This window comes from Mustela erminea, chromosome 20 (genome assembly GCF_009829155.1).
Source record: "Mustela erminea isolate mMusErm1 chromosome 20, mMusErm1.Pri, whole genome shotgun sequence".
NCBI classification, from domain to species: Eukaryota; Metazoa; Chordata; class Mammalia; order Carnivora; family Mustelidae; genus Mustela; species Mustela erminea.
Window position 1 is genome coordinate 8,876,336 of NC_045633.1, and position 22,081 is coordinate 8,898,416.

At 42.9% G+C, this 22,081-nt stretch overlaps 1 long non-coding RNA gene and 1 pseudogene across 1 annotated transcript in view; one reads left to right on the forward strand and one right to left on the reverse strand.

Moving 5' to 3' along the window:
- The first annotated feature begins 1,954 nt into the window (after positions 1 to 1,954).
- On the forward strand, positions 1,955 to 2,694 carry LOC116580793 (annotated as a pseudogene).
- Positions 2,695 to 13,742: 11,048 nt separating this feature from the next.
- LOC116580800 overlaps positions 13,743 to 22,081 on the reverse strand; it is a 41,241-nt gene continuing 32,902 nt past the window's right edge. The window contains exons 2-3 of the long non-coding RNA XR_004281796.1: positions 18,415 to 18,520; positions 13,743 to 13,870 (exon numbers count right to left, since the gene is read on the reverse strand). This is a non-coding gene — a long non-coding RNA (uncharacterized LOC116580800). The remainder of the gene's footprint in view (positions 13,871 to 18,414; positions 18,521 to 22,081) is intronic.

Below are 22,081 nucleotides of genomic sequence, written 5' to 3' on the forward strand. Positions count from 1 at the left end.
CACAGCCACTATTGTCAGCCAAAAGTAATAACCATCTCTGGGTCTTGTGATGCTTAAATAATAGAAGTAAAGTCCCTGGCAAATAGTAAGGCTTTAATAAATGACAGTCATCACCTTCAATCTCCAGGTTGCCAGTCTTTAACACACATAGAGAATAATAATATACTCTACTTGTATTGTTTTACAAGTCTGGAAAAAGGCTTCAGATAAATTATCCTCCCTGGCTCTTCCAATAGTCTGTTTTTCTTATAATAATGTTAGCATACAGTACTTTGTATGTCCCAGGCATTATTCTGTGTGCCTTATATATCCATTTAATCCTAAACTCACTGGGTCCTATAGCTCAGTGAGATAAGTAGTAGTATTATCTCCTTATTACTGGCCCAGAGAAGTTAAGACACGTGCTCAGGGTCACACAGCTAGTAAGTAGTGGTGCTGGGATGAAATTCAGAGAGTCTGTTTCAGACTGAGCTCTGATCCTCTACTCTAGGGGGACTGTGTAGAATGCAATTCCGGCTCACAAACCCTGTGATGAGTAAGAGTCAGTAAGTGCCAGAGCCAGAACTCAAACCCAGGCCTGTCTGCCACCAGTGTCCATAGTAGGTGATTTCTCTAACTCTGTTGCCTTGTACATCCAAATGGCCTGATGGTCATCGCCCTGAATTGGGGCTTAGAAGACATAGGCTCTTGTCATGCCGATAAAATAACTGGTCAACAGCAGGGAGACCTTGAACAAATCATTTTGTCTCCAACCTTCATCTAAAAATTTGGGAGTCATGCACACTCAATCTTTAATGTCCTCTAATCCTCAGCAACTGTTTTCCAAGAAGAATTGCAATTCTGTTTGAAGGAAAGAAATGTAGCATGTTTCTTATGGTTCAATGTCAATCCCACCCCCACCCCTGAGGAAAACTCTAGAAAATGCTTCTTTTTACCTGATACAAATCCTACGTGTGCTGTGAAGTACAGCTCAAATGCACAGCGGCCAGAAATACAGCCATTTCTCTGGAGGCCTCTCAAGCTTCTAGTCCCTTTCCCTCACCCTTACTGGTAAGAACTGTGCACACACTACTCTGTGCTCCTGCAATACTGAGCTTGTGCCTCTAGATTAACAATTCCTATATTCACAGACAGCAGCAGCGTGGGTGCACGTGCGTGTGTACGTGAATGCAGGTCCTAGTAGCTCCTTAAGGGCACGTCTCTGTACTCCATTCATTTTCCTATGTTTGGAAAGTTATGTTACATTGACCATATGTGTAAGTACCAATATTTGACCATTTTTGACCTACACAAATGGCAATTTAATACGGTGCAACCCAATATATGCTCATTAAATATAAGCGTACTTACTATTATACAACAGTTGCATTCCTGAAAAACTTCATGTTCTAAAAGAGGGGTAAGCTTTTTCTATAAAGAGCCATGTAGTAAATACTTGGACTTTGTGTGTTATACAGTCTCTATCCCAAGTATTCAACTTCATTCATTCAATTCATCATTGTTGTATCAAACAATATGTCAATAAATGAGTATGGTTGTGTTCCAGTAAAAACCCCATTTACAAAAACAGGTTGGACTCATGAAAAAAACAGAGAATCTTCACAGCCCTAGAACAAGTAAAGAAATTGAATTAGTAATAAAAAAAATGTTTTTAAATTCTCCCACAAAGAAAAGGTCAGGACCAGATAGCTACACTGGTGAATTCTACCAAACATTTAAAGAAGAATGAATACCACTGATTTCTTCACAAACACTTCCAGAAAATAAAGGAGGAATGAACACTTGCCAACTCCTTCTGTGAGGCCAGTATCACCCTGATACAAAAACCAAGTAAGGATATCACAAGAAAAAAAAAAAAATCTACAGGCCATTAAGAATAATGGACAGATGGACAAATGCAAAGTCCTCAAAAATTACTAGCAAATTCTTTAATTTGTTCTTCAGAAGTATTTTGGAGCCTTTGGAGAGATTGAGAATATTGAACTTCCCATGGATACAAAAACAAACGAAAGAAGAGGATTTTGTTTTATCACATATACAGATGAAGAGCCAGTAAAGAAATTGTTAGAAAGCATCAAATCGGTTCTGGGAAGTGTGAAATCAAAGTTGCACAACCCAAAGAGGTATACAGGCAGCAAGAGTAGCAACAGAAAGGAGGAAGAGGTGCTGCAGCTGGTGGACGAGGTGGTACTAGGGGTCGTGGACGAGGTCCAGGGCCAAAACTGGAACCAAGGATTTAATAACTATTATGACCAAGGATATGGAAATTACAATAGTGCCTATGGTGGTGGTCAAAACTATGACGGCTATGATTATATGGGTATAACTATGGAAACTATGGATATGGACTGGGATACGCAGACTACAGTGGCCAAGAGAGCACTTACGGCAAGGCATATCGAGGGGGTGGCAATCACCAAAACAATTACCAGCCATACTAAAGGAGGACGTTGGAGAAAACAGGAGGAAATTGCTAAAGTTAACCCATCTTGCAGGACGACATTGAAGATCGGTCTTCTGTTGATCTAAAATGATTATTTTGTAAAAGACTTTCTAGTGTACAAGACACAACTGTGTCCAACTGTATATAAGCCGCCAATTAGTTTTCTTTGTTTTTACTTTGTCTTTTGCTATCTGTGTTATGACTCAATGTGGATTTGTGTTTATACAAATTTTACTTGTATGATTTCATGTTAAACCATGGGACGCCTGGGTGGCTCAGTTGGTTGGACGACTGCCTTCGGCTCAGGTCATGATCCCAGAGTCCCGGGATCGAGTCCCGCATCGGGCTCCCAGCTCCATGGGGAGTCTGCTTCTCCCTCTGACCTTCTCCTCGCTCATGCTCTCTCTCACTGTCTCTCTCTCTCAAATAAATAAATAAAATCTTTAAAAAAAAAAAAACCTCAAATAAATACTTCCTTATGTGAAAAAAATTACTAGCAAATTGAATCCAGCAATATAATAAAAGGATTATATACCGTAAGCAAATAGACTATATGCCAGGAATGCAAGTCTCGTTTAGTATCTGGAAATCAAGTATTAGAATCCACCTCATAAACATAACAATGCACAAAAAAACATATGAACAGTTATCAAAAAAGCATTTGACCGAATTCAATACCCCTTTCTGATAAATTGTAAAAACTCGGAATAGTTCAAGCTGATAAAGGTATCCACAAGAAAAAAAAAAAAGAAAGAAAGAAAGAAAAAGGAAAAAAAAAAATCACAACTAAGGTCCTACTTAAAAGTGAAAAGACTGAATCTTTTCCCCCTAAGATCAGGACAAGACAAGAAGGTTCAGCCTCACTCCTTCTATTTAACACTGCACTGGAGGCTCCAGCCAGGAAATTAGGCAAGAAAAAGTGTCAATATTAAAAAAGAAGAAGTAAAATTATGTTTATTTGCATGATCTTGCATATAAAAAATCTTGCACATAAGAAATTTAGGAAAAGAACCACTAGAAAATCCTTCTTATATGTAAGAAATACACAAAAAAACTATTAGCATAAATAAAGGAGTTCAGCAAACTTGAAGGATGTGAGATTAATATACAAAAATCTATTCTATTTCAATATACTAGCAACAAACAATCTAAAAATGAAATTCAAAAAACAATTCCTTCTACAATATCATCAATATATTATGTAGGAATAAATTCAACAAAGGAGATACAAAACTATAAACCATTTTTAAAAGAAATGAAAGAACTAAATAAGCAGAAAGATATCCCAGACTCCTGGATCCAAAGACCTAATACCTAATGTTGTTAAAATGGCAACAATTGGTCTACTTATATAATCAGTTCAAACCTTATCTACTTACATAATCCTCATCTACTTATATAATCAGTTCAATCCTTTTTATAAATGGGGTTGATAGTATGGACAGAGTGGAATGCCAAAAGGTAGATAAGTAGAAATGAAGGGAGAAGGAAAGTCGTGGCTGGACTAAAAAAGAAGCTACTTTCATAATCACACACACAGCAAAAGACAATAAGCAATTTAAGAACTGGAAATTAATATTCATAATCATTACATATAATCTATTGCTACGTGAAAAACACACAGTCTACAATTCTCATTCTACAGTTTGGACTCATTTTTCTCAGCTTTGTCATATTCATAAAATTCAGAGTTAACTTTTGGGGAATATCATCTGAGATCGCTGTCAGAACTGAATGGACCCTCCTTGATAATTACAGTCACTATGTTGTTGCTGAAGTGGTAGACAAACCTATTTTTTAGTAGTGCCAGGCTCTATCTTTAGTTCATTTCTATCCAGGAATGTTAAACAGTACCCAAATAGGGGCAGGCACATCAGTAATGAGTATCATCATCATCTATGTGATTCTCTTGCTGCCAAAGAACTGATCTAGCTGGAAGGAACTATGTATTTCATTTCAGTTATTCAGCTTGTACTGAACACTTGCCACGATGCCACACATGGGGGTGGGTACTAGAAGATACCAGAGCCCCGACTCTGGCTTCAGTCCTGAAACTTGTAAACTGTTTATCATCTAATATCATCTAATTCAGTGGTTCCCAACCAGGGTGATTTTATGTCCAAGGCATATGTGGCAATGTCTAGGGACACCGTTGGTCACAGTGAGGGAAATACTATTGGCGTCTACTGAGTCAAGGCCAGGGATGCTTCTAGACGTTCCGCAATGAATGTCTAACAGCTTCCACAACAAGAATTATCCAGACCAGAATGTCAACAGTATATTGGGACACTTGATCTAACTTCATCTCCCCATTATTTCAGAAGGAGAAACTAGGGCCAATGTCAGCGATATACCCAAGATCATCAGTTCTTCAGCAGAGTCTACATGTCCTGGTTCCATTCTTGATGCAAAAGATTTTAAGTTTAAAAAAAAAAAAAGATTTTTAGTTTCCCCTTTTTGAAATGAAATTGAGGACTAATTCTTCTGTGTTTGTGTCTTCCTCAAAGCAATGAGTTCTGCAGTGGCATCCTAGTGGAAAGCTGCTTTAGACAGCAACAGAAAAACATTCAAGCTTTGATCTGCATGCTTCACTGCAAGAAATGGGCTCTAGACTTGAGTGACACAGGTGCCTTGGCATGGTTGGATATGGCTTCTGGATTTTACTTGAAAGGAAGGATGCTGTGAAAAAAAAAAAGCATGGACTCAGAAGTTCCATTTATTCTTTCCTTTCCTTGTTTATTCACAGATTCAACAAAAGCATACTGACCTCCTACTGTGTGCCAACAACCAGACTAGAAACCTAAGGCAAGAGGATGAATAATAAATATGTGCTCTCTCCTTTCAACAGCCTGCAGTAAACAGGAGACACACACATAAATAAGGCATTACAACATGTTGAGAGAGAAGCACTAAAGGTGGCAAGCGCAGGATGGAATAAGGATGTGCCAGTCAGAGTTAATGGCTGCAAGCAACAGAAACCAATTTTGGCTTATTTAAGCAGGAAAGAAATTTACTGGAAATATCCCAGGGAGCTCACAGCAGCTCCAGAAAGCCTGAAGAACAAGGCTCAGAAAACAGATAGGAAAAGGGAGGCTCAGCTGCAGCTAGTACCCCAGTCTCAAAACTACCATGGTGAAGACTCTGCAACCACGGTGAGTAAACACTGACCATCTCAGTTAAACAGCACTACCCCAGCACTAGACACCATAAGTTGCACTGGACTCCTCTTGACCCACACCCCTGGAGCCAACACATGGCTGCCACAGCTATTCCAGGATGGATTCTCCACTCTCCTCACTTATCTTGCCAGATCCCAAAGCAAAGTCTTTGGATTCAATTATTTTAGATCACTCACCCTCACTCTAGCTGCAAGGCATGCTGGGAAAATGAGCATCTCACCTGATAAGTTTCTACAGTTAGAGATGCACTTTGTCTCTTATCACCAAAACTCTTATGGTAAAGGGAAGTCCTCTTTCCGGTTTTGCTCAAAAGTCACCTTCTAAGTGAGACCACTCTATTTAAAACTCTAAAACCTCCCTTTTCCAGCACCTGTCACTACCCTTCCATGCTATATTTTCCCCCATGGCTCTTACAACCATCTCACACACTATATGTATATCTATTTATATACTCATCTATTTCTCCCTACTCAAATGTGAGTTCCAGAAAGAAAGATGTGTGTCTGGTTTATTCATTGCTGTGTCCTCAGTGCCAAGGATGGTGCCTGGAACACAGCAGGCTCTCAATAAATATTATTGAACAAATGAGTTAATGAATGAATGAATGAATGAATGAATGAATGAATTCTCCAAACACAGGGAAATCAAAGATCCTGAAAATCCAAACTTCCAACAAATTCTCACTATAAAAAGCCTATGAGAGACACATAACATAACCTAGTCTGGAAATAAATCAGACAGAGCGCCCTAAGGGAAAGGATACTTGAGCTGAGTCTTCAGAAAAGGCAATGCAGACAAATCAAAATTAGGAAAGAAAGACTGAAGCAACTAGGTGGGATTCCTCAAATGTATTGTTTTATGGTTTCATATGATCCTGGGATACTCCCTAGCCAAGCTCCCTGCATCTTTCCTATATGGAAGAGGCCCTCGTTTGGACCAGTGCAGCTTCAGGCCTGACCATGAAAAGCCAAGATTAGAGTTTGGAGGTGGAAGAAATCTGACCAAAAGCATCCCAAGAATTAGTCCTTTATAGAATAGAGTGGTAGATTCCAAGGAACACCTTGAGCCTTGAATAAAAAGGTATTACTCTGAACATTATTCCAGAGAAAGGCAATCAGAGCAGCGAGAAAATAAATAATGATCAAACCTAAAAGGCAAATGAGTTTTTCTCCATTTTAAAGGTGCTTGTGTTATTACCCGGATAACTTTTTGTTTAAGTGATTATGCTGCTGTAGAACTTTTTGTAATTCATCAAAATTCATAGACTGGGAAGGCCAGGAAAAAAAAGAGTAGGTGGCAGGGTTATTACTTGAAGTTCAATTCAATAAATATAATTTATCTTTCTATAGAGTCCTTTATACGAAATATTGCCAGAGGCTTTACGGTCCAACAAGACCGAGTTTGAATGACTTAAGTTATTTGCTTACAGACTGAATGGACTTTTATGAACATGTTGACTCCCCCTGCACTAAATGAAGTGATGTACAGCTATTCTCAACATAATTTCTGTCACCACCATTATCTTTTCTCGCTTCAGCTCGTTTCCAGAGCGTCAGGATGACATTAAGTGATAATTGCTGCAGTATTCCCCCTGCACAGGGAACCGCTCTTGCTTCTTTCAGTCGATCCCTTTAGAAGGGCCTTTCACAAGGTGTTGGGGATAATGTAAGAGAAAAAAAGGGAGCCGAGAAAAACGAGATCCTCATGATCATGCAGAGGATCAACTCCTCTGTCAAATACAGCTGACTCAGTCACGACTATAGGACAGTTTCCTAGGTCCTAGAGATGCAAATGGGACCCAAAGGGGACCTTGTCACCTTGTGTCTCAGCTCATCTCCTTATGACTTTCAAATAAATAGTAATCAAAAGGCAATTTACGTCTCCTCTGCAGTGTTTGCTAACAATGCCAAGGAAAAAGACTGCCTTAGTGCACAGCAAAACTCTACACTCCTCTCCCCGGGCTGTCTCTGTTCCCGTCATTCCATGCTCTGCAAGACTCGCTCATAAATCAAACCCTTGTAGTCTTTCTGCTTTTTCTCTTCTCCCTATTCGGTGTCAGCTCTCTGGCTTCTCCCACTTTTCCTTTTCTACCATCAGCAAGATACTGTGTAAGAAAAGAGAGTAGAAAGCAAGGTGGGCCTGGGGCAGAAACAGATCGCAAAGATTTATAACTTAATATATTTTCTTTTATAACCTGTCATACATTCTCCCTTCAAGCCCATTCTCTGAACATGGATGTGTTTTAGTTAAACTGAGGGTGTAAAATATTATGTTATCACCTGTTTGTTTATAAATAAGCCTTAGCATTAGTTCAAAAAAAGAAAGAACTTAAGAAGATTTAATGACCTCAAATGTGATCCAGGAATAGCTCCTTTGTGAAAGTGGAGAAAACAGACCTGCTTTTTCCTAATTCCTCTAGCCAATGGCCAGTTCTTTAAAATCAGCCTAGGAGTCAGGACAACAGTTTTAAAGACACACATATCAACACGTTCCATTTCTCAGCATAGAGTTAAATAGCACTAAGGACACTATAGTTGTGCAACCATCAACACTGTACATCTCCACAATTTTCCCATCTTCCCAAACTGAAACTCTTGTCCTCATAAAACAACGCCTTGTTCTCTCCTCATTCTGGTCCCTGGTAAGCACTTTCTGTCTCTATTAACTAGGTTACTCTAGGCATTTCATAAATAGAACCAGATAGTATTTGCTCTTTTCTAGTTGGCTTATTTCATTTTATGTAACAACCTCAAGGTCCATCCATGTGGTACCATGGGTCAGCATTTTCTTCCTTTTTAAGACTATAGAATCCTCCACTGCAGGTCTATGCTACCTCAGTTTATCCTTTCATCCCTGATGGACATGCGGGGCCCTTTCACCTTTTGTCTATTGAGAATAATGCTACTATGAACACAGGGGTATTCAAGCCACCATTTTGTTTGTTTCTTTCCAAACTTCTTTTTTTAAAAAAGTATTTTATTTATTTATTTATTTAGAGTGAGCATAAACACGGGGAGGTGCAGAGGGAGAGAGAGAAAGGGAATCCCAAGCAGGCTCCCCGATGTGCACAGTGCCCAACATGGGGCTTGATCCCATGACCCCGAGATCATGAGCTGAGCCAAAGTCAAGAGTTGGATACTTCACCCACTGGGCCACCCAGGCGCCCCTCCAAACTTCAAACTTATTAAGAGACTATGGGTATCCATCAAAGGAGAAATGCACAAATGGGGCACAACCATACAATGGAGCCCCACTCAAGGAACGAAGTACTGACAGGTGTCACAACACAGATGAATTGGAAAAACACTACACTAGGCAAAAGAAACCAGTCACATAAAGGTCACATATCAAGTGATTTCAGTTATTTGAAATATCCAAAATAGGTAATCCACAGAGACAGAAAGTAGATGAGATGCTGGCAGGGACTGAAGGTGGGGGCATGGGGAGAAAACTGCTTAATGAGCACAGGGTTTCTTGTCAAAAATGTTCTGAAGCTAGTTAGAGGTGATGGTCACACAACCCTGTACTAAACGCCACTGAATTAGTCACCTTATTTTTTCATTAATTACCTTTCATTTCAGTATAGTGAACATGCAGCCCTCTATTAGTTCCAGGTGTACAGCACAGTGATTCAACAGTTCTGTACATCACTCGCTGCTGCCCACGGTAAGTGTCCTCTTAATCTCCTTCAGCTGTTTCTCCCATCCTCCCAGCCACATATTGCTACTGCTGTATTGTACTAAGATCGCACGGTCCAGTGTGGGAGCCCCTAGCACACGGGGCTGCCGAGCGCTCCACATGTGCTTCGTCCAAGCTGAGACATGGCGTCAGTGTAAAATACACACTGGAGTTCAATGGCATAGTATGACCAACTGATGCAAAATATCTCATTAATACTTTCATACTGATAACATGTTCAAACGGCAATATTGTGAATATACTGAGTTAAAGAAAACCTATTAGTATAATAAATTTCAGCCATTTTATTATACTATTTTCAGGTGGTACTGGGAAATTTTAAATTACATATGAGGCTCAAGTTAGATTTCTCCAGGACAGGGTCAGGTGAAGGTCTAAGCCAGTCTTGGGGTGGAGGGAGGGGAACGGCCAGAGCATCTCTGACTTCCAGGAGTCCCTCTTGTCCTCAGGGGGCAGGTCAGACTGAGCACAGAATTAAGTGGGGGTCACTGCAGAGGAGCAAGGAGAGAAGGGTTGGTACCTGAATGGAGGACAGAGGACTTTCACCCTGGAAGAGAACTGGAGTCCCCAGGACCAAGACGGTACAGCAAGGCAGACTCTAAGTGCTGGAGACTTGTGCTCTTCTCGCTTGCAGTGTCCCAAAGGCCACGAGAAGGTCCTTATCTAAGCCACAGCTCCACTGAGCCACTGCAGGGAGCACTTCCCAAAACAGACAGCTGAGAACCACATCCCAGCTGGCACCAATGGAAGCTCTAGTATTTGATACTGTCTCACTGCGGGATAGGGTGGGGGTTGGGGAAAGCCCAATGTGCCCAGTGATGACAGACACTGCCCATCCCATCAGTCATGAGAGTTGGGGCTCAGAGCCAGATTTCATTTGACTTAGAAAAATGAAGAAATGTAAAGTTTTCTGTACTTTAACACTGTGGAGCAAGTTCATGCCTGTTTCACAAATAATCTTGGGCTAAGGCAGCTGTGTACCTGCAAGTCTTCAAACATTCAGAGCATCTGAAGCTGAAAGTCCATGGGCTTTTATGCATACGGCTGGCTCCAGGTCTTCACTGCCATAACCTCCACCCTGAAGCACCAGGACCCATTTGCTTCCCAAATGGATACATCTTCTTGAGAATATACTGAGAACTTCCAGGGGCCAGAAGCCGAGAGAACTATATCACAGAACCTCTGATCTGGGCAGGACCTATAGGGTTAACAGTCCAACTTCTTTTTTCTAGTGAAAAGAAGTACAGCCTAGAAGTGGGCAGGCAGGGCTTGCTCAGGGTCATACAGTGGTGGTCAGGTCTCCCACTCAAAGGCAACCCTTTTTTCCGCTCCTGGACAGCTCAAATGGCCCTAAACTGGGTCCTCAATACTATAATCTCACATCTTTCCCTCTCCAAATAAACCGAACAATCTGCAATATTCTTCGCCGAGTCTTTCTAGCTGGATAACAGGCAGATATCAAACTGGAGACCTTCCAACTCTACAGAGAAGAAGCTGCCTTTACCAGAAACATATATATGCATTATATTGAGATACGACAGACCTTCATTCAGCTTCTGTAGCTGCTATCACCAAAACCCAGGAAAGCAGCTTAAATAAGAACCTCCTTGATGTCTCATGAAACAATATGGAACAAGCAGGTAAGGGCCAGTAAAGAGGCTCCAGAGTGTGTGTGGCCCAGGATTCTCCCGTCATGTTGCTGTTCGTCCACACACAGGGTGTTGCCCTTGATGGAGTGGTCCAAGATAGCTCACCTCCCCTCTGCCTGCATTCCAGCCCATGTCAGTGAGGACCCAGGGAGAATGGGGAGAGCACATCCTGCCCTTCAGAGGCATGCCCTAGAGGTTCTTCACAGCATTTCTGCTCACACCCTATTGATCAGAAAGTACATGCCTAAACCACGCTGCTGCAAGGGGACTACAAAGCAAATCTCGATTCTGAAAAGCCACATAACTAGCAAAAAGTCTATACCATACAAGAGTAGAATAATGGATCGGGGGACAACTAGCAGTACGGTTTTCATACTCACGGACACAGCTGCTTGTGTGGCCACACTCCCCATAAACCTGCAAACTCAAACAGAAACACACGTACGTATCAATGCATGCACACAGTACCTATGTCTCTAAATACACATTCACACATACTCAAATATGCACACAGGCTTATTCATTCATAAAACAGGTCATACATCTACACACCAAGCACACATAGCAGTGTGGTGTGTCACTAACATACACACACACACACACACACACACATACACATGGTGAGTAGGAGAGAGAGGAAGGCTGCAAAACGCGTCATTCTGTCATTCTGCTCTGCCATATACTGGGGATCACATCCCAGTTATCCTACATCCCTGCTCATTGGAGATGCCCCTTGTTCGGCATTTAGGACACACACCTCTTTCTGTATTCAGAAGGACATCCAGAACAAGATCAGGGGTTGTACAAGCAACAAAGTGTAAACGAAATGAGATAAAATGGAAGTGCCTATGAAGAGGACCACAGCATACTCCACATTCAAAACCACCAGGGGCGCTGACATCGCACGCCATCTCTCAGCAGTCTGCCTACTGCATGCTGGGGGCTGCACAGCCCTCTAGGACGACACCTAAGGTGAGAGAGCCAGGATTAAGAAGACCTCTAAGCCATTAAAATTAACAAGTCAGGAAATGACAGATGCTGGCAAGGAAGTGGAGAAAGGGGAACCCTCCTACACTGTTGGCGGGAATGCAAGCTGATGCAGCCACTCTGGAAAACAACATGGAGGTTCCTCAAAAAGTTGGAAATAGAGCTACCCTACGACCAAGCAATTGCACTACTGGGTACTTACCCTAAAGATACAAATGTAGTGATCTGAAGGGGCACGTGCACCCAAATGTTTATAGCAGCAATATCCACAATAGCCAAACCATGGAAAGAACCTAGATGTCCATGAACAGATGAATGGATAAAGATGATGTGGTATATATATACAATGGAATACTATGCAGCCATCAAAAGAAATGAAATCTTGCCATTTGTGATGACGTGGATGGAACTAGAGGGTATCATGCTGAGCGAAATAAGTCAATCAGAGAAAGACAACTATCATATGATTTCTCTGATATGAGGAATTTGAGAGGCAGGGCAGGGAGCTTGGGGGGTACGGAAGGAAAAAAATGAAACAAGATGGGGTTGGGAGGGAGACAAACCATAAGAGACGCTTAATCTCACGAAACAAACTGGGAGTTGCTGGGGTAGAGAGAGGGTGGTTGGGTTATGGACACTGTGGAGGGTATGTGCTATGGTGAGTGCTATGAAGTGTACAAACCTGGTGATTCACAGACCTGTACCCCTGGGGCTAATAATACATTACATGTTAATTTTAAAAGATTTAAAAAAAAGAAGTAGACCTCTAAGCCAAGTGATACAGGAAATGTGGAAAACTTAGAAGCAAGCCTGAGATATGATCAAATACCCAGGCAGGTCAGTGAACACTGCCTGACACACAGAAGTACTCAGTGAATACTTGTTGGATGGATGGATGAACAGACACATGAGTAGACAGCACACAACACATTCTGTACCCTGTTCCCACTGTCACTCCTGGAACTCGACCCCTAGCACAGCAGCAGACATACCATAGGTGCTCACACAATAATTAAGCCAGCTTGATGACTGACTGGATAGAGGAATAAATGATTCTGAATCTTCTTCATCCTTTTTTGAAAGTGAGTGTTTCCTCCAAGCAACATTTGGGGTTAAGTAAATTAAGGCCGGGGGAGGGAGAGGAACCGGCATTTATTGGTATTTATTCCACACTGAACGTGTGCGTGTGCCATCACACTGAATTCTCAAAAGAAGTCTGTAAGCAGGGTCTATTATTATCTTCTCCATTTCAGACTGGATAAACCTGAGCCACAGAGAGATGGAGTACCTTGCCCAAGGTCATTTGCTCAAGACAGCAAATGGAGAACAAGGATTTGAACCCTCTGACTCTTGTTTGCAACCATGCCGCACTGTAGAATGCTTTCCCGGAGTGCAATGCATTGTGGAAGCCCAGTTTATATAACAATGAAGGAGAGGCAGGGCTGGCTGCTCTGACTCAAGATCCCAGAGGTGTTCTGCCCTGCTTCACCCTGACCTTGACTCCTAAGATATCTCCCTAAACCCACACAGCCCCAGGAAGCATGCTGTGAAAACTGCTGTTCTGTGGGATAGTCCAGGGCCCTTCCCTGTGCTCAGAAGCTTCCCAGGCACAAAAGCTTCCAACCCACAGGGAAATAGCAGTGGGTAGAACACGATGTAAAGAATACAGACAGACCTGAGCATTGTTGCCTCACCATGTGGAACGTCAGCTTCCTCAGGTGTTGAACAGGAAAAAGAGCACCTTCGGAAGGGTGACTGAGGATGAAAGGAAATGACACACCTCAAGTGCTTGGCTCTGTGCACGGTGCTCCATCTGAGGGCTCACTGAAGGTCAGCTGCTGATCGTGGTCATGGTGGAAGCCTCAGAATATCCTCATTTTCTGAACGTTCGTAGGCACCAACTACTTTTGTCTCTTTGACAGCAAAGATGGTAAAAAAGAATTAGACAGATTTGATTTAGAATGCCAACTCTGCGAGTCACTAAGTGACCCCGGGCCAGTCACGTCATCACTCTAAGCTTTCCTTTCTGTTTACTTAAATGGAGAAAAGATATCCTAACTTAGGTTGTAAAAATCAAATTAAATGAAAGGTGTCACTCAGGAAAAAGAGTATATAACACACATCTTTGTTCTCTTATTTCCGAAGGACCTAAAGGCTTGGAGGGAGACCTGACAGCCCCCAACCCCACGATGTCCACAGGTGTTTCCTTAGGACAAAGTGATCTCAGCTACTTCTCACCCCTGGGTTTACCATCCTTCCCACCAGGCTCAAAGAACTGCTGGCTTCAGTTCTTCTGCTGTGTGACAACTCCCTCCTCGTTACTTATCTGGAAAAGGGGAGGCTGGATCTTGCCTTAGGCTGATTATCCTCAGAGATATAAATCCCTCCTCCAGCCAGTCCAGACCAAGGTTTGGAGTCCTAGGTGGATTTTCTGCAAACTCCTACCCTACACCCTGGGCCCAAGGGAAGAGGGGATCACCAGAGTTCTATCATCCAGCTAGCACCACAGAAAATAGGAGTTGCTGGGATTCTGAGAAAAATGACATGTGAGAGGAGGCTCTTCAGGGCCAGAAAGATAATTTACTAGACTGCAGCACCATCTAAATAATACCCGAACATCTTCATGATGCCTCGACCATCTTGTGAAAAGGCACTCTGAGTGAGGCAGGAGGGCAGAATTCATAATAGCGAGAGGTAATTAGCTGTCACATCTGCCTCTGCCACTGCCCCAGGGGTCTGAGTCTCTCTCTTTCTCCCCTTGGGTTGCTCATGCTGGAGTGTATATCTGTGCAGGGTGGGGGATCAAAGAGGGGGTGAGGCTCTAAGCCTGACATTTAATACAGACATAAGAGAAAACAAGAATCATGAATAATATCTTCTCCTTATTAGATTGCCAAATACTCTCCCAAGGCTCTTTGCAAGTACTAACTCATGTAATCCTCACAATAACCGTATGAGGTAAGTGCTTTTAAGACACCCATTTTCAGATGTAGAAACTACGGCATGGGAGGGGCCCCTAACCTCCTCAGCTGAGAAGTGGCAATCTGAATATGAACCTGGGTTGTCAGGCTCTCAGTGATTCAGAATGACTTGCAGGACCATCCATGGAGTCCATGCTTCCTTAGGTACTAAGATCCCGTTTGGCAGGCAACCCTTCATTCATTCAATCTAACTTGTTGCTTCAACAGACCTGTCCTGCATCCTAACAATGGGCCTGGTGCTGAGCACTGTGGCATGGAGATGAACCAGATCAGGATCCTGCATAGGAAGAGCACTCAGTTGGGGGGGGGGGGGGTGGTCAGACATGGACACAAGTTGTCATTTGGTCATCATCATTGTGTTGGGAGTTCCTTCATTTTGTCTACACCACTGCCTTATGAAGAAGGTGCAATGATTATCCTCATTTTGTAGGTGAGGAACATGAGATATAAAAGTTTAGTGACTTGCCCAAGCTCACAGTCAGCAAGGGTCAGAGGCAGAAATGAAAACAGGGAACTGTAGCTGAACAGCCTGCCTCTTAACCACCCCCCATTCCCACTTAATACCAAAAAGGGCAGGGAGCTCTAAGGCCATATGGGCATTGGGCTAACAGACTAACAGCAGCCTACAAAGGGAGCCGGGGAACGCTCCCTGGATCCAGTACTGTTTGGGAGCCCTCGGAGGATAGGGTAGATTTAGACAGATGGGGATGAGGGAAGGGTACGATGGGGGTACTGCATGCATAAAGCAATGGAGGGGCTGAGCCCCAAGGTGAGGGATGGACAGGAAGGTGCAGGTACTTACAGATGAAACTGAGAAATGTGAGCAAGAGAAAGGGGGAGGGAGGAGAGAGAGAAGGACAATGTGAGAGGCATGAAACCCGAGGAAAAGAAAAGGAGAAAGGAGTAAAGAAAAGGCAAAGAGAAGAGGGAGGAAGGAGGGCAAGACGGAAATGACTTGCCAGAACATGCGTTCTCTCAGGGTTTTTCCTAAGTACATGGTTCGTGGATGTGGTGGCAGGGACACACCAGAGATGCCACAAGGGGGGCGCCTGGCTGTGGGATTAGACAATGCCAAGGTCCATAAAAAGAAGGGTGTCCTCTTCTGAATTCTCTCCAATCCTGATGACATCAAAGAGAAAACTACAGGGGTGCCTGGGTGTCTCAGTTGGTTAAGTGTCTGACTTCGGCTCAGGTCATGATCTCAGGGTCCTGGGATGGAGCCCCATGTCAGGCTCCCTGCTTAGCAGGGAGTCTTCTTGTCCTTCTCCTTCTGGGCCTCCTCTCTGCTCATGAATGCTCTCTCTTTCAAATAAATAAATAAAATCTTTAAAGAGAGAGAGAAAGCTACAATTTGGTGCCTCTGATGCTTGCCAGTCTTTCTAACACAGTAGGCCTTGGGCCCACAGCCTTCAGGAGGTAATGGTAAATAGCCAGTGTTTGAGAACATTATTTTGCTTTCATTTTTATTATGGGGGCCAAATAGGGCAAAACCCACAAAGGCAATACCCAAATGACCAAAGCACTGGTTTTCCATCCTGACAGAACTTTAGAATCATCTGAGAGATTAAAAATACTGATGTCCAGGCTCTATTACCATAGAATCTGGTTTGACAGACCTGAGAAGGGGCCAAGGCATCAGTATTTTCTTTTAAGTTCTGGAAATGATTCTAAAAAGCAGCCATACCTGAGAATCACTGACTAGTCTTAAAAATAGCTCATTTTCTCATTGAAATCATCACCTATATGGCATTACTCTGGGGATGGAGCAAAAAGTGCCTCCCTCACACTATTGCTGAGATCCAGGGATCTGACCCTTTGGGCAGTTCAGGTCTGTCCCTTCTCCTAGGATCATGCCCTCTCCCCAACCTTCAATCTAACACCCAGGAGGTGGGGTCCAGTCCCAGGATCGCAGCACTGGAAAGTCTTGCAGGATTCTCTAACTTGACCAAGATCATACCAAAGCTACATTCTGTAAAGATCCGTCAGTTTTAAGCTTTCTATCCTAAGCCATGATGCATTCCAAATGCCTATAAACCCAGCTGTGGCAACATTACAATTCAACCAGCCTTTGTTAGGGAGCCTGGGGAATCCTGTGCCCTCTTCCCAGGCCATCCGTCCTCAGTAGAAGGAAGCCGGCATGTGGTGTTCTTTTAATTAAGTCCCACATCAGTGCCAAGTGCTCCCAGAGACAGTGTGGGAGGAGTCTCTGAAGTATGAGGCAAGTTGACAAGGTGGGGGTCATGATAGATCTTTTCCCACCAGGCTCAATTTGCTTCTAATGACTTGCGATCCAGTTAGCATCAATCAATCCAGACTAGCAGGGGCCTCCATAATACATTTTTTTTTTTTTTCTCTGTAAACCAGAACCAAGTTTTCACTCAAAGGAAGTCAATTCCTGAAGATGCCCTTGCCTGAGACACACTGATCCATAAAATAGGAATTGTATCCTTAATGCCTACAGGGGCCAAATAAGAAACATAAGTGAATGACACAGAATGAGTGCAGGTGGGAATAGCAGAGACTATGATGGACTGGAGAACAAATGCTAAGGAAAAAGCAGATGGAGACCTCTAGCCATCTGCTGTCCAGTGTAGCCCAGTCTTCCAAATTACTTAAGAGAGAAGGTTTCGCATTTCTCCAGAGTAAAGGTCAAAGGCCTGCCAGAAGCTTGCAAGACCCTCAAGATCTGCTTCCCTCCCCTATGCTCATGATCTCTGGGGCCTCATTCCCTAGCACTCCCACCCCACCTGCTCTGCTCCAACCCCTCTGGATCCCTGGCTGATCGTCAAACACACAAGCTACTCCCCCATCTTAGGGCCTTTGCACATACTATTCCCTCTGCCTAGCGAGCTCCTGCCCTAGACATCACCATGACTCATTTCCTCACTGACTTTAAATCTTCACTCTAATCTCCATCCTCTCAATGAGATCCACTCTAAGTACATTCTTAAGTACTACCATCTGCCCTCCCCATACCCAGCCCTCTAGAACCTTCTTCCCTGCCAATTTTTTTTTCTATAGCTTTTATCACCTATTAGAATATAAACCCCACAAAAGCAGGTTCTTTTATTTACCACTATATCCTAAGCACCTAGAATCATATAGTAAGTGCTCATTAAACATCTGTTCAATAAATAATGGAAATCTGCTGTTGCAGACTGAAATTCCTATGATGAAGCCCTAACTTCCAATACGACCATATTTGGAGATATGGCTTTGTAAGGAGATAATTAAGGTCATAAGAGTAGGGCCCTGATCCAACACGACTACTGTCCTAATAAGAAGTGGAAGAGATGCCAGGAAATCACATGCACAGAGAAAAGACCATGTGTGGACATAGAAAGAAGATAGCCTTCTGCACGCCAAGGAGAGAGGTCTCAAGAGAAAATAACCTGATGACTCCTTGATCTTGGACTTTCAGGCTCTAGAACCATAAGTTCTTTGAGGAAGAACCACTCTTCCTCCATTGCACATACTGGAAAAATGGCTGGATATTTCTCCCATCTGTGTCCTCTTCCTTGGTACAAAAAGAGACTGACCACATTTCCATCCTCCTTTACTCTGAAACCATGTGACTGTGTTCTGTTAATGGGAAGAATAGAGAAGTGATAAATGCCACCTCCAGGTATAGGCTCAAGCCCCCAAGTGACCACCCACACTCTTTTCCCTTATATGGCGTTGAAGTATGGCAGCATCACATGATGGAGGCAGCTATGGCTTAGATGAGAATCAACAGGAGAGATGCCTAATTTTCACCCAGACTGTGACATGAGTAAGAAACAGACCTTCAGAGGCTCCTGGCTGGCTCAGCCAGTACAGCATGCAACTCTTGATCTCAGGGTTTTGAGTTCAAGCCCCAGGTTGGGTGTACAGATTGCTTAAAAATAAAATCTTTAAAGAAATAAGAAAAAAATAAAACTTTATTGTTTAAGCCACTGAGACTTGAGGGTGGATGTGGTGTTGGGTGCATTGTTACTATAGCACAGTCTAGCCTTTCCTGATAAATCCAGTGCAAGCGTCAATCACAACAACCTGCCTCCCTCATTTGATTCAAGCCAGCTAGATTCTTTCTCAGGATGGAAAGAAACAGAAAAACACTGGTTCTAATTCACAGCAACACTGGTGCTTCAGACATTTCCTGGCCACATCAGGAAAGCTTTGCCTATACCTAGTCCATGATACTATGATTTGACATGGCCATAGGGCTCCTTTATGTTATCTCCTTGCCAAATTCATTTATGAGCCTTTAAAGATTACAGGACAGAGGGGTAACTGGGTGGCACAGTCGGGTGAGCATCTGACTCTTGGTTTCAGCTCAGGTCATGGTCTCAGGGTTGTAGGATTGAGCCAGGATCAAGCTCTGAGCTCAGTGTGGAGTCTGCTTGGGTTTCTTTCTCCCTCTTCCTCTCCCCACACCCCACCCCGCCCTCACGCTCTCTTGAAAATAAAAAAATAAGCCTTAAAATAAAAAAGGTTATAGGATAGAAACAAACACATGTAACCCAATGGTTAAGGTTGGGCTCTGAAGTCAGATTGCCTTTATTTAAATCCAGTCCCCTAGCAAATGACCTTGAACATAACTCTCATACCAATTTCCTTATTGGTAAAATGGGCCTAGTAACAGCCCCTAGTTTCCAGGTTTAATGGATCAATATATAAAAATACTTAGGGCAGGGTCTGGTACAATGAATACAACGAATATGAGCTATTTTTAGATGCCAAATACTAATTCTATTTCCCACCTAGCCCTGTCATAAATATTATACTCTCCTATGTTCAGAGGAGGAAATTGGGGTTCAGATAGGTTAAGTAACTGGGCCTGGATCAAACAGCTTGTTTGGGAAGCAGCTAAGATTCCAAGCCATGTGTTTGTGCCCATTCCTACTACTTGGCTTCCCCCAAACCAGCAGACAAGGGAAGCCAAGATTTATTAAGCACCTATTAACATTCCAGGAACCAAGCTTGATGCTTTTCACTATACGGTTCCAATTATCCCCACAAAGCCCTATGAAATTTGTCATATCACCCCCCTAAATAGCACACGAAGAAGCTGACTCTTGGCAAGGTTAAATAAAGTGCAGAAGGTCACACTGCTAATAAGAGCAAATTTGTTCTCTGAATCCAGGTCAGTCTGACTCCAAAAGCTCACTCCACTGTGCCTGGCTACCTCTCGCAATAATCAGAGCTATTTATTGGGCTTGCTTTTATGTCCCAGGCAAAATAATACTGTCACAGCTCCCTTTGAGGCAAGGCATATCGTCCTCAGGAAACTGAGGCTCAAGGGTCTAAATTCATCACCCAAGGACACACAGCTATGAAGCAGCAGAGGCAGAACTGGAACTCAAATCTCCTGTCTCCACAGCATGTTTGTTCTTTCCCAACACAAAGTTGCAGAGACTAAAGAGCTCCTGCAAAGATAAAGTTCTTCCCATCACCTCACTGGCCACTATGAGGCGGTGCCACTTACGCTCATTGACTTGAATGCTTTTACTGTAATTCAGAATTCACAATACTTTGACAAAGACGGAAGTTTCTCTGCATGCTACAAAAAAGGACTGATCCAGCAAATGAGGAGTGAAAAAAAAGATTATAAGTTGTTCTTGACATAAGCAAGGCATTTTTTCTAACAAAACTCATGCATCTGAAAATTGCATCCATTTGAAGAAAAGGTACCCTAGAACTTACTGGGAAGAACTTCAGGGTGCCAGCTTCAGTAGCTGATTAAGGGTCTATGAGCTGCTGATATCAGGAGCTGATGAGGCTGCTCAGGCCCTACCCCACAGATGAGAGCCTCCCAGCTCTGAACACTCCTCATCCCCCTTGTGACGCATCCAGCCTCCTATCTGCTGCGCTGGGGGAGACCACATCCTCAAAGCAGTCCCAGGAGGGTCCTAAATAAGGACTTTTGGGATCTGAGCTTGCCCACATAATAGATTACTTAGAATCCTTTCCGCTAAGAGGCAAGAACAAGTCACAAATGGTTAATGAAACAAAAGCAAATTTTGCAGTGAGATAAATCTTCACCTGGACTTTTCCAATTACAAGAGCCAATGATGCCTCTGGCTAGAGACTGAAAACCTGAGGGAGCAGAAGGAAAGGTAGCCTGTGGCACCACATAGCCTGGCAATGCCCCTGTATTATAAGAACCTTGATATTCTTCACACTGGTGTGCAGAAGATCACAAAAGAGCCAAAGACAAAGCTGCTAGTCCAGAATCACATAAGGCAAACACAAGTAAACCCAGAAAGCCTTGATGTTTTCCGTTCTTAAGAGAACCTACTGTTTTAATTCATGTTAGCATATTAATTGCCCTTATGCAGCTGGGTGCTGCTAATTACAAATGAATGGTGTTTATTCATTATAGAAGACCCAGCAGGAAAGTCTCTCTACTTAGCAACACTATGTTAATTTGAGTTTGGCTTTCAAAGGTCATAAAACTGCTTTGAATGAAAAGATTTTTAGAGAGAGTTGTTTCCCCTTCTCCCCTTCACTCATTGCATGGAAGTTCTGGGTGGAGAGCTTCTGGCCCTTTCCCAGCTCCCTTATGTGCCCCTGTGATCAGTGCCAGCCTGTTTTACTAGTGGGCAGATAACAGTGTTAACAGCTACTGCAAATGCATGGCACACACCCAGGTTGCCTCTTTCCCTGTTTATTTGCTTTTTCAACAACTATTTGCATGTGAACCCATCTCTCCTCTTCTATCTGTACGTAGGAAACACCCCTCATCATAACCAGATTTTGTTTGCGCATCCTTGAATGTGCCTGGGTAGTAAGTCTGCACTGACCAAATAGCTGCCTTCAAGTTAAGAATTAAGGAAGTAAGAATCTGGGCTTGGATCTAAGCTATTTCCTAGACCAGTTTTTTACCTGGGATCCTTGAATTTGGGGGTGGAAGTGGTAGAGTAATTTTCTATATAATCAAAGCATCATTTCTCATTTGGCCGTGATGGTTGTGTACAGGGTATCCTGGACACAGCATGCAAGAGGTAGTAGGAAGGGGGCTCCCTGAACTCTTCCAGTCTATAATATAGATAGTTCAAATTATCTTTATCATGATTAGTCTAAAGTATTCAAGTTCAAACCTGTATGTTTATCTCCCCCATAGAATTACCTGAGTTCACTGCTATCCAATTCTACAATAAA